The following is a 13,310-nucleotide window of genomic DNA, read 5'->3' as shown; positions in this document are numbered from 1 at the left end:
AAGCCATAAAATATCTAATTTTGGATTTTTTAGGGGTTTTAGGGCCATTTTAATTTTTAGTAAATATGACCACTAAAACCTGCGGATCTTTAGCGGCAATAATCGGTGTGTCTTTACTCGCATTCAAGCAAAATGGCAAGAAAGCCTTTGCCGTACGCTCGGATACGCCCGCCAATTGGTAATTGCTGGTAAAAGTGTTAGTGGCAATTTGTATTGCCGCTAAAGACCAAAATAATTGCCGCTAAATGCCCTTTTTGTGGTAGTGATACCTGTCTAGCTATTACCGAGTCACCAACAGGAGTAGACACCACAAAAGGTTTGATTGGCTTGGGTTTTGTCCCAATATGATCAGCAATATAAGAGTAATATACGATAAAGTAGAACCCGGATTAATCAATACATAAACATCACAAGAGGATACCGATAATATACCTGTGAACAAATCAGGGGAGGACTCAAGATCCTGCAGTCCGACTAATGCATAAATACGGGGCTGAGGGCCACTCGAACTAGATGCTCCCCCTCTGCATCTGCCACAGCCTGATGGCGCCTACGAACCTTGCCCTAAAGGGCGTACGAACGATGAGGAGCCGGTTGCTGATCCTATGGGCTCGACCGATGGATAATCGCACATCACATGCCCAATCTGACCACAGGCATAACAAGCATCTAAACCTCGATGACACTGACTCGTATGTAACCTACCACACTGGCTGCATTGTGGTACAGGTGGTATCCTCTGACTGGGATCACCTCCATATGCGGGAACTCGAAACTCTAGAGCTCTGACCCGGTCCAGAATAAATAGGGCAGTCAAATATCTTATCCACAAATTGAGGAGCTGCACTAGTTGTATATTAACCCGAATACCTGGAATACTGTTGCCTCGACCCACTACATACTCGCACTACTAAGCCCGCGCATCTGGCCCTCTTACTATGCCCTTTATCAATATCACGCTCGCCCACAATGCGGGCTAACGTTCTTCCAAATTCTGAGCATGGGCCTGAATATGGGAGATATCTATCCCTTCCTGGAGTGAAGCTGTCAAACAATCCTTAATCAAATGTGGTCCCAAACCACTCACAAACCGGTGGACACAGTCCCCCATGTTGGCTACCATAGCCGAAGCATATCTAGCCAAGGAATTAAAACAAAGACTATACTTTCGAGCGCTCATACTTCCTTTTCTAAAATTTAAAAATTAATCAGCTCGGGCCCGTCAAACCTTAGGTGGAAAATAATGGTGGATGAAGGCATCTACGAACTCCTACCATACCGGGGGAGTGCATTTTTCCCTCTCGAAGATATCCAATTATGATACCAAATAACGGCCACATCCCGCAATCTATAGGAGGTCAATTCCACTGACACAGTATCAATAGCATGTATTATCCTCAACGTCCTTAACATCTCATCTATAAAACCGTGCGGATCTTCATCCGATTTTGACCCGTAAAATTCTGAAGGATTCAAGCTAATAAAATTGTGGGCTCTTGCACTAACCGCTATATCACCTTGACCTACACCCTGCCACTGAGCCTGGGCGGCAAATAACAAGGCCAACAATTGAATAGCCTCAGTCATCTGTTGGCCTGAGGCACCTGGGGGAGAGACTGGAGGTACTGGAGCTGAAACCCCTTCATGCTCCTCCGGGACAAGTGAAGTGGCAGAGATCCGAGATGGAACCTCATTTTGGGACTCACCCTCTTCTATATTTCCAAGTGGTTCCTATTCAGTCCTCCTTCCTATCGTTTAGCCATAGCAGCGTGTGTATATAGCCGCCTCTCTTCATAGGCTTTTCTTTGAAATCATAACACACGATTAGGAAAAAAGAGGATCCTTATGCCATGGCTCTATCGCACGATTAGGAAAAAGGAGGATCCTAAATTCCCCCTAGCTTCTTGTTTATATATGTGGCGTGCTTCACACCAATAAACAAGACTCTACTGGATACGGCTGGTAGACACACCCTAGGACGAACTGCTCTGATACCACTTCTGTCACGACCCAACTAGAGGGCCATGACGGGTACCCGGCGCTAGCCTACCGAGCACCAGCTATCATGAATCACTTCAAATTATCTTGGTGAACCATATGGCTAACTCTCAACTAGCACAACTGAAATGAATGCACTTCTCAAATAGAACTCATAATTTGACAACCTTCAATTTCTACCTCAAACAGATATATATATACACACACACACACACACACACACACACACACACACAAAAAATCCCACAAGGCTACAAAAATATACATTCGAGAGACCATGAACTTCTAACTATCCACATATGTCTACGAGCCTTTATCTGGAATACCGGCAATCATAGGGATGGGACAAGACCCTGCTATGCTCAAAATATTTACACAAAAAGAATATACCAATAGACTGCAACTCCGAAGTAGTGGAGTGGTCCTGTATCCTCGCTGACAACTCTTAGGGGTCTGGATCATCTCCTGGTCTACCTGCGGGCATGAACTCAGTGTCCACGAAAGAAAGGACGTCAGTACGAACAATGTACTGAGTATGTAAGGCATGAACAATAACGTAATAAAGCAATAAGGAACATAAGGGAAAGAGATAACCTGTTTATCAAACTACCTCTTAAGGCGGAAACCATGCATGCTAACTACTACTCATAAAACAACATAATCATCATTGGCCAGCGTCCAGGCCTCCCACGTCCGGGGTAATCATCTCAAGCCGCCCACTAGTGGTGTCTGCCCGACCAAATAGGCACGATGTTATCATTATCCATAAGTCGCCGACCGAATTGGTGTCTGCCCAGCCAAATAGGCGCGGTGTAATTATACATATACATATAGCATGCATGACAGCCCAATCAAAAGCTACGACTCTATTAGAATAACATAAGGTAGGTAACCTCCGATTACATTATGAAGCAATCATCATCGCTAGGTCTCACCTTGAGGGAACAAGTATCATGAGGTGAGATCAACAACAAGGAATACAATCAATAATCATGAAAACTCAATAACATCATGGAAACAATACGAACCTCAAGCTTTGGCATTTCTAGAAGTGAAACTATCATCATAATCATCATCACTATCTTGTTTCCCTTTGAAATAACGATAACATAAATGAGGTCAATTACGACGAATATAATGCAAGTCAATAAAGTAAGGCTCAACCATAACATAGGAACATCTAGCCCCTCAGCCTCGGTTTCGCTAACCATGGAGTCACCATAAGAACCTTGAAAACAATGGATTTCTAGCCCTTTAGTAATAAAGGAACTATGGATAGCATATGTGGAATCATAACATAAGAATCATGCCTTTGAAAAAAAAGGTTAGACTTTCATACCTTTTCGTCTTCTTAATGACTAAACGTTTTCCTGCAAAGCTCGCAAACTGTACATTCAAGAGAATTCGCACTAGAGTTATGTTATTTAAAATACGCTCAAGTTCAAACTAGAGCAACTAAGGGCTAACGGAATTTGGGCAGCATTTCCCCTATTTCATCAATTTCCACCATTTTAATAAAAAACTCCCAAACAAAAATAACAACATTCATAATATCATGATCAAGGAATTATATTCAATTTAGTATCAATTCAGACAACATCCCCGTTTTAACTGCACACCATAGTCATCTTCTTCACTATTACCTCTATAGCTTCTCCACTTTAATTCTTTCCCTTTTTAAGGAGTCACTAGACCTCCACATAAATCTAACCACATAACTAAGATGAAATACATACCTTATGGTCAAGGAATCTCTGTTATCTCAACTCCCTTCAAGTCCAAGTTCACTCCAACCTGGAAAGAAATCAAGAACAATCACTTTCTTTGGATTACCTTGGGGTGTTAATGTTAATTCTCTCTTTGGATGATTATGAAAGGATGAAGAGTGTTAAGGAACCTTCAAGAACCTCTTAGAAGTCTCTGGAGAGGTGTATAAATAAGTGGGAAAATTTAGAAATGAACTTAGGGGCGTTTGGGGTTTAAAAAGGTGGCAACTTCGCACCCCCGCACTGCTTTGCAGTGGAGATACGACGCCGCATGGTGGAGATGCGGCCGCATCTCCCCTCCTCTCCATAGGGAGGAGGCTGGGAAGTGAGGGCTTCTATTTTGGGGATTTTTCGCCCCGTATGCGGTCCCGCATACTGAGTATGTGACCGCATATGGCCCTGTTTTGACCGATTTCGCGAAAATGCATTTCTTTTATTCGTTTGACCTCCAATCCTTATGGAACCTTCTTGGAACTTATATAAAACTTCATTAACTATACAAGGGGCTCTATATATCTCCTTCAAGATTATGCTAGATAATTCATATCTCAAATGATGCAAAATTTCCCAAACATGGCTCAACCCTATCTTCCTTCGACGAACTGGTTTCTTTTGCCTCAAATGTCTTTCGAGTATTAATTAGAATGATCAATTATCCTTATTAAACTTATGGGGACTTCATGTATACCCTAGACTTAACTTAGTCTCTTCGTACTATGAATAGCGCTAGGTTTCCCAGGTGTAACAGACACAAGCATGGAAGAAAATATTAGAGGCTAGAGACATAATAGAACAAAATTTTTGGCGGCAAGTGAAAATGGGCGTGCCCAGTTCTGGTTTGACAATTGGACAGGACTACGGGCTTTGTATTTTGCTACAAGTGATGAAGAGTATGTTGACAACATACAAAATGTTAATGAAATGCTTTTAAATGGAGGTTGGGATATTTATAGGCTATCAGGAGTTCTACCCAGTGATATAGTTCAGCATATTACTAGTAGAATACCCCCTCCCAGTATGGAAAAGAACATGGATGCACCTTGGTGGTTATTAGATAAAAGGGGGGATTTCTTAGTTAAAACTGCTTGGGAATATTTAAGATTAAGGGGCAGAAGCAGGAGATTTATAAGTACATTTGGATTAAAGGATTTCCTTTTAAGATATCCTTTTTTATGTGGAGATTTTGGAAGATCAAGCTTTCTTTAGATAAGGCCTTAAGAAGATGACTATTAGCTTGGAATCTATATACTGGTGCTTTACAAATTCTAAGGAGGAAACAACACAACATCTATTTGCTAAATCTTATGCTGCAAACAGGAAGTATTTTGGTGCTTGTGCAGGACTGAATTTAGAAGCTATACAAGTACAACAAATTGTAGTTAAATGGTGGACAACCTCTATTGATGAGAGGTTGAAACCAATTTTCTATGCTATGCCTGCTGTTATTGTATGGGAATTATGGAAAAGGAGGAATGCTATCAAGCATGGGCAAAGCAGAATAGTAGGCAGTTGTATTTATCATATTTTCTCAACTATTCAGAGACTTGTGCAATATAGAAATCCTTCTATATCACAAGTTCCAAATAGGTGGAGTGAGATGATTCAGTTGTTAGAGGGATATAAACCAAAATTAAAGGTAACCAAAGTAATATGGCAGCCTCCACCACAGGATTAGATCATGTGCAATACTGATGGAGCATCAAGAGGCAATCCTGGTAGAGGAGCGTATGGTTTTTGTATAAGAGACTCAAAGGGGGATTTGATGTATGCTCAGGCATGAGAACTTGGTCATACAACCAATACAAAAGCTGAGACTTTAGCTTTGTTAGAAGCTGCTAGATGGTTTTATAAGCACAATAAGAATCAGGTAATCTTCCAAACTGACTCTCAGATGGTTAAGAATGTACTGCAAGATGAATGGAAGCCTCCATGCAGTATAGTAGGATGGATTGAGAATATTCATGCATTGCTGGTTGGGAAACAGGTCAAATTTAACCATATCTTGAGAGAGAGGCAACATGTTAGCAGACTCATTGGCTAATCATGCTTTGGATAAGGGGTCAGTAAGGTGCAATGGTTTTATGGAGTTATAGGTGGAGTACAAGAAGATTGTCAATAGTGACAAAGCTCAAATTCCATATCTCAGAATCTGGGCAAGTAAATAAGGAGCAAAATAATGCAAAAAAGTGGTGGGAGAGGAACAACTGTTCATACCATCATGTTGAATCCTTGAGGAGGAGAACATGGTGGTTTTTTAAGCTAACTTTGTTTTCTTTTTTGCAGGTACTTAGACAAGACAATACAATGATTGGAGCAAGTTGAAATAACAAACAGTAAGAATGGAGATTTCAGAGCACACATAGATAGATATGTAAGAGAAAAACAAGGGATAACAACAAGTATCATGAGCAAGGTCTTTGTTTTAGTTTTAATCATGTAGATGGAGTGAATGCCTTATTTGTGGTATTAGTGCCAATTGGTGCTCATTCAAATAGGCAAACATCAAATTTACAAAGATTAAAATTGAGCAAATTTCATTAGCACAAAAAGGAACTACAAGGTGACAAAGCCACAAAGGCATAGATAAGTGAACTACTTACAACTTTAAGTAGAATCAAGAGAAGCTCTTTGCTAGCTCTTCCGATAGCTGAAGACACATAATTCATCAAGCGAAGGGTTTCAAAACTCGTAAGGTGTAGATTCATGTCAAGAAGGAATACAAGAAGTCATAAATCATAGGAAAAGACAGATTGAAATGAAGTACAACAAATGGATGAGATTGATCTGAAGAAGCAACACAATAGATTGTGCACAAAAATGAAAGATTATGAATAGTACCTGAAGATGTTTGGGAGAGAAGTTGCACACGAGCTCACATAGAGGTGTGATAACCACACCATCGACGGCAAGAGCACGACAAAACAACAGATGAACAAAGAGAAGGGAAGCCCCGATTTTTTAGGGTTCAATTAGGAAAGTCAACAATTGAGAAATACTTAGGAGTTTTCCTTTTTTCTTCTTTTCTATAATTTTTTTAGACCTGACCCGTTTTTTAGGATGGGCCTTTGAACCTATTTAATTTTCTGCAATTAATAAAAATCCCATATAGGCATAATTGATTTAAAAAAGAGAAATATACATTGGATCCTCATTAATCCTCCATGGATATGGGATCTCTTGATTTATGCTAATGTGCTACTGTTTTTATGTCTAAGAACCTCCCAGTATGCTTTGATAAGCCCGTATATGTCTTTCTAATTTTTGGATATTGAAACTACTTTTAAGGAACTGTATAAGTAACGAAATTGTTTAAAAGAGGAAAATAAGCTAATCTTGAACCTTGTATGCCTTCTTTCTTCCGGTCCTCAATGCACATGCTATATATTGCTTTAAATGATTTTGTCCTTCACTGTTGATTAACTGAAATGACTTACATAAGGAATGACTTTGTTTGTGATTAATGTGTTCTCAGCATGCCTAAATATTATCTTATGTCTGATTAGAAGTGATAATGTGAGTTTTTTGTCCATATTTCCCCCTTTTCTCTAAGCCTGTCTGATTGTATACATGTGTAAGGTAGTATACAGATCCACTTAGTTGAAGTAAAGGGAAAGGGTGAGCCCTTTTCCCTTATAAACTCCTGAGTATGGGATCTTTTTACTTGCTTGCCTCCCCACCTCTTTTTGCTATCATGATTATCCATCCTCTCTACTTGAAGATTTTCATATGAAATGTATTCGGTGCTTTTGTCATGTGTTGTTTGTATCTCTTTCAAAATTTCAAACCTGAGTATGTGTGTGCCTGACTTATATTTTTGTTTGAGACCATTAGGTACAGTAAATGGGATAAGAAATTAGGCTATGATATGTGATTGGTTTAAAAATAGTTTGAAATGTCCACTTTGTGTAGTCTGTTCTGAGTGTATATCATGTATAATGCAGTCCCTTTTTTTCTTTCCTATCCCTATTTTTGATTTTTTTTTCTCTATGCTTGTTTATCTCAGATTAGTAAAGATATGTTTTCTGACATGAATATCCCCCTTTCTTTCTCTCATTTTCTTCCCCTTTTCTTGTTGGGAATATACATAGCCTGCGTATTTTAGTATAAACTGTGTATACCAGACTGTTGAATGATGTTAAGTGCTGTATATGGCTTTTAGCTTTCAGTTTAGTATATTTCTTGCCAACTAAGATATGTTCTACTCCCTTTTTACCATTTTATGCATAAAACACCATTTGGAGTCTATTTGGACTTTGTACCATCCATTTCTACATATCCTTGTTGGGCTGGAAGCCCAACATCCTGTATATCAAGTCCCTTCGACCTAAAAGGGGCCATTTTTCGAGAACATATGAACAAAGAAGAGAAATAGGCCCAAGGCATTGCATTTGAAGACTCACTTTTTGTCAGACGAACAAAAAAAGGAAGTGGGAACCATTGATTTGCATTCTGAGCTTAAAGCCCAACTTTACCATTTTTACTACCTTTTCTGCATATGTATGTATGTAATTAATGCTCAAAATCTTATTTAAAATCTTGGATTGGAAGAATGGCATGCCACTATAAAAGGGGATTGGAAGAATGGCATGCCACTATAAAAGGGATAGCTTCCAGCTAAGAGATCTATTTGATCTTACCCGCTAACTAGCTCCGGGCGAATAATCCATTTTCTCAACTCCAAAGGTAGGAAAGAAGACTCTATTGAGAGAGCATCAAAAAAGCTCTACTTGCCGAGCAAGGGGCTAAATCCATATATTAAGTCAAGGACTCTCCTCTAGGTTTATTCTTTCCTTAGTCTGAGAATAAAACTTGAGTAGGCAAATGATGACGAATCGTTAGATATCCCCTTAATGGATTAATGGTTAGTGGAGTAGATGTGATGAATTAACGCTCTATTTTTGTCAACCATTAGAGGTTTACTACTAAGCTATCAAACTTACTCAAGCCTCTAGCAGTCCAATACTTAAAGTCCATTTTAGGTGACTTGATCCAGATAGGTACAAACCTCTTGGAGAACTCCATATCAAAGTGGTAGATACCACAATGAATCACACCAGTCCATCCAACTTTACTATCAAATCGAACTAATACCATTCTTAAATATTGAAATTTCATTAATCCCATGCTTATGCCAAATTCGTTTAATGTAACCATTCAAAACAACAAAAGAGAAATAGGCTCTCAATACATAACAAACAACCGCATGCTTCTAATACTCAATACCCTTCGTCTCGATCTCACCAATCAAAGGATCTCCCTCAGTTTCAGGATTGATGCATTCAAGCTTAAATCGAGCATTTAATATCTTCATAATGTCAAAACTATCCCAAATAGAATCTCTAGGATCAATTTTCTTACTCGAGATTGCCTTATGCCACTCGACCTTAACTGCCTAGGATCGTTTCTCACTTTGAGCTTGGGTAAAGCCCTCCTATTCTAAGAGCTTATTCTTTTGAAAATTCTCACATTACTCCCCACCATCATTGGTTTACCTACATCGCCCGCTGAATAAGCACTTTTCCCCCTATTCTTCTGAGTCGGATTTGTCGCTGGAATCATAGATTTGGCCCTTATACCCATTGCTAGTGCTCTTTATGCTAACATGCACCGAGAGAGTCTAGACTTACCATCTATTAAAATAACCTATATATCTTTTACTCAGTGAGGGTAACTTTTGCATATTTTGCAAATTCCTCCAATGACTAGCCCTCTCTAGTCTTTGACTTTAAGGTTAATGGTATTTATCTCAATTTAGAGGTGAAGGGCGTATTATATTTATAAGTAAAAGCATTAAGGAAGTTAAGTGATTTTTTTTCCTCGAATAAGACGTAAACCATGAGATATGAGACTTAACGTCTAAATGTAACTTTAAATATAAAAATTAATATATCACGACATTCAATAGTGTGAATTTAAATGAAGAAATTTCTAAATGTAACTTTAAATATAAAAATTAATATATCACGACATTCAATAGTGTGAATTTAAATGAAGAAATTTCTAAATGTAACTTTAATACAAGAATTAATATATTATGACATTCAATAGTGTGAATTTAAATGAAGAAATATCATGGGTACAACATTGATGTCATACTCCGATAAAAGGAATTATGCTTCATAATGGTAGTAACATTCTTAAATATATCTCTACATATTCAAGTTACTTGAAAAACTACATCTACGACGAATGTTGAAAACTTAGGTTTCAATTTATCGTAAATTTTGTATTTTGGACATCATTACAGGCGGCAAGAGTATAGCCTATGGGTTCGGTAGAACCCAATATATTCAAATCATGTATTTTTCTTAAGAAATCTTTGTAACTTAAAAGGACTAGAGTCCCGAACCCATAAGCATCAAGTATATCATTCAACGTATTTTAATTAATAAAGACCACTTTGTGTATTTGAAGAGAATCTGAGTATCTATTTCCACCACCAAGTCATGAAAGCCAATTCCAATCCTTTTGGTAATGCAATTAATTAAGTCTGGAGTCCTGAGTTTGAAAAAATATGGCTGGAGAAACCTTCTTTAACACCAGTCCTATTGGAGTCTCTGATGGCTCCTCTCGCACTACCAATTTAATGACCCGCTAGGTCGTTTTGAGATTTCAGACTCCATTTCGCCAAAATATCCTTCCTGTAGTTTCATCTTAGTATTTATAACTTGCAAGGATGGGTGACACAGTTCCCGAGAAAATCGAGCGGGTTTTGGATCAAATTTAGTGAAACTGAAAGTTTCAAAGCTAAGAAAATGAAGAAGTTTGTCTTTTTTGAAGTTTCATCGATTTCATTAGAGTTGGAACAAGATCTATGAATTAGTCAAATAATTGGTTTGGGTCTCGTGGGGTTAGGGTGTGATATAGGTCATTGGTTGAGAAACTAGTTAAGTCGAGATTTGGAGTTCCCCCCGGCCAATTTCACGTTAAGACGACCTTTTTTTCGGTATTTTGAGTGCAGGATCAAGTTCGTAGCGTGTTTTGTGATCAAAATGTATATATGTTTTTTTTTGGTCTGAGAGGTTCTAGATGAGTTGCAGGTCCTAAAACGAAGTTTGGGCTGTTGGTGGTGTATGGTGTGATCGCTAATGCGATTATGGTAGCAAATGCGAATATTTTGGTCACAAATGCAAAGATCTCTGTGTATTAAATTTCAGACTTTGTCCATTTGGTATTTTCATCATATCTTGAGTTCTAGAGCTCCATTTGAGGTGATTTTTGCGAAACTATTCTCGTCTTTGAATGGGGGTAAGTATCTAACTTTTATTTTGGTGTTTCCCCATGATTAATTCAATTGATTATCATTTTAATCCGCGTATGCGTTGCAGAAATTGGGGTTTTGAGCACCAAAGTCGAGAAATGGTAATTCCTTGAATTGGAGGTCGATTCATGGTTGGTTTTTGTTGATTTTCTAGATTTAGAGCCTATGGGTTTACCCAATTTTTCAAAAAAAAAAAAAAATCAGTTTTGACCTCGGGGGCCAGGGTTACCTTTTTTCGGTTCCGAGTAAAAGTACTCCCTCTCTCCCAATTTATGTGGTACACTTTTCTTTTTAGTCTATCCCAAAAAGAATGATACAATTTCTTATTGACAATAATTTAACTTTAAACTTTACCTTTTACGCTTAACGAGATGATCTATAACTACACAAATATGTTTGGCTTATTTTAGATCACAAGATTCAAAAGTCTTCCTTTATTTCTTAAACTCCGTGCTCAGTCAAACTATATCACATAAATTGGGATGAAGGGAGTAGAATAATATGGCTATCATTGCACTAGTTTAAACTCGTAAAATACTATTTGATTAGATTGACCTCGTTTGGTGATTTTCGACATGGTAGAACTTTTAGAAGACTTAATTCTTGCTCGGATTGAGTTTGGGATCGTCTGGAGATGTCGTGGAATGGAAAGTCCGTTTGAGCTTTGGGACTTCAAATCTAAGATAGTCGAGACTGAAGTATTTGGGTTGGGTAATATAATTAAGGGGCGAAATGGGGAATTGGGAGTCCCGTACTGGTGAGGTGACAAGCACTTCTGGGGGTACTAGTGTCATGTTACGAGTAATTAATAAAAAATACAATAATCTTGTAAAGTAAAAAATGTCAAGCCTATGGGTATTGGTTGGTAGTGTTAAATCTACTGGTTTGGTATGGTTGTTGATTATTTGGGCTTACGATAGCCATGTTTGTTTAATACTTGTCATATTTATTCATTGTGCATTTATCACTCCACATCTCATCTAAATCATGAAAAAGAAACTATATTGTCATTGAACTGATATTATGCAATTGTATGTTGTGCGCATATCCATTTCATGATATTATTTGCTTGGTGTTGATGCATCATAAGGAATGGTCTGTAGAGACTCGAATTGGGTATGTTACATAGTTGAAGTGATGATGACATGATAGCCTATTGGCTTATACCTGATATGATTTGGAGGATCTGGCATTTCGGGTGAGTATATGATGATGATAGCCTATCGGCTTATACCTGACGTGATCTGGAGGGTTTGGCATTTCGGGTGAGTATATGGATCTCATAGGTCCCCCACGGGTCACGTGAAACCTACTAAAGAGTGTGTGTATCTTTGGTGCATTATGGCCATGGCATTGCATGACATTACACATCATTCTTATTTTCTTGTATTCTCATTACTTGGTTTGTTCATGGGCACATGGGATGAAATGGGTTTATCTGTTTACCTGATGGAATATCATTAATATGGTTGAACTTATTAGTGGATTCTCAGGAAGAATTAGGCTTAGGTTTCTTACTTAATGATTCATGGAACCTCACGTGGTTGTAGAAGTATTTCTCTTCTTAATTGTTGGTTTATGTTGTTTACTCGATTTGTGGACTTTCTACTTCTTATTTTCTTAAGTGATAATAACTTGTTGAATTGGGTACTAACGAAGTGTGGAGGGAGATATGTATCGAAAAGGACAACCCTCTGTCACGACCCAATTAAGCTAAGTCGTAGGGGCACTTACCTTTTCCCCCTCGGTAAGCGAACCCTCATCCCAATGATAGCAAAAACGTAAATAAAAAATTAAATCACGTAAGTCTGACGATAATAATATAGAAAAAGTGCAAAAATAAGGGAAATACACCCCAGCGTCTGGTTTAATCCATACAAGAGCATCTAGCTAGAAGTATACAAGTCTGGAAATATAATAATACATCAAGTCTGAATATGTCTCAGAATGGAAACTAAGACATAAATAAGATGAGTCTTCGAGGCAGCGGGTGTCTCGTGCTCACTCTGTAGGCTCTAAGCAACCCTGATAGTGACTATCAGCCACGAGAGATGGAAGTAGATCCAACCTGGAATTCTGCATTCATAAAAGAATGCAGCAAGTGCAGGTCAATACAAAACCACAGTACTGGTAGGTATTATAGGCCGACTGAGTATAGCTAACATAATTCAGACAATAAAGTAAGATAGGTAGATAAATCATCAAGTATAAGTCAAACACAAGTCAGAACCAGGTACACGTCATCACCTAGGTTGAAGCATCTAAACCCAAATTTGCTAAGTCTC

The sequence above is a fragment of the Lycium ferocissimum genome, chromosome 10, assembly GCF_029784015.1.
Source record: "Lycium ferocissimum isolate CSIRO_LF1 chromosome 10, AGI_CSIRO_Lferr_CH_V1, whole genome shotgun sequence".
NCBI lineage: Eukaryota > Viridiplantae > Streptophyta > Magnoliopsida > Solanales > Solanaceae > Lycium > Lycium ferocissimum.
This window is presented reverse-complemented; position numbering follows the sequence as displayed.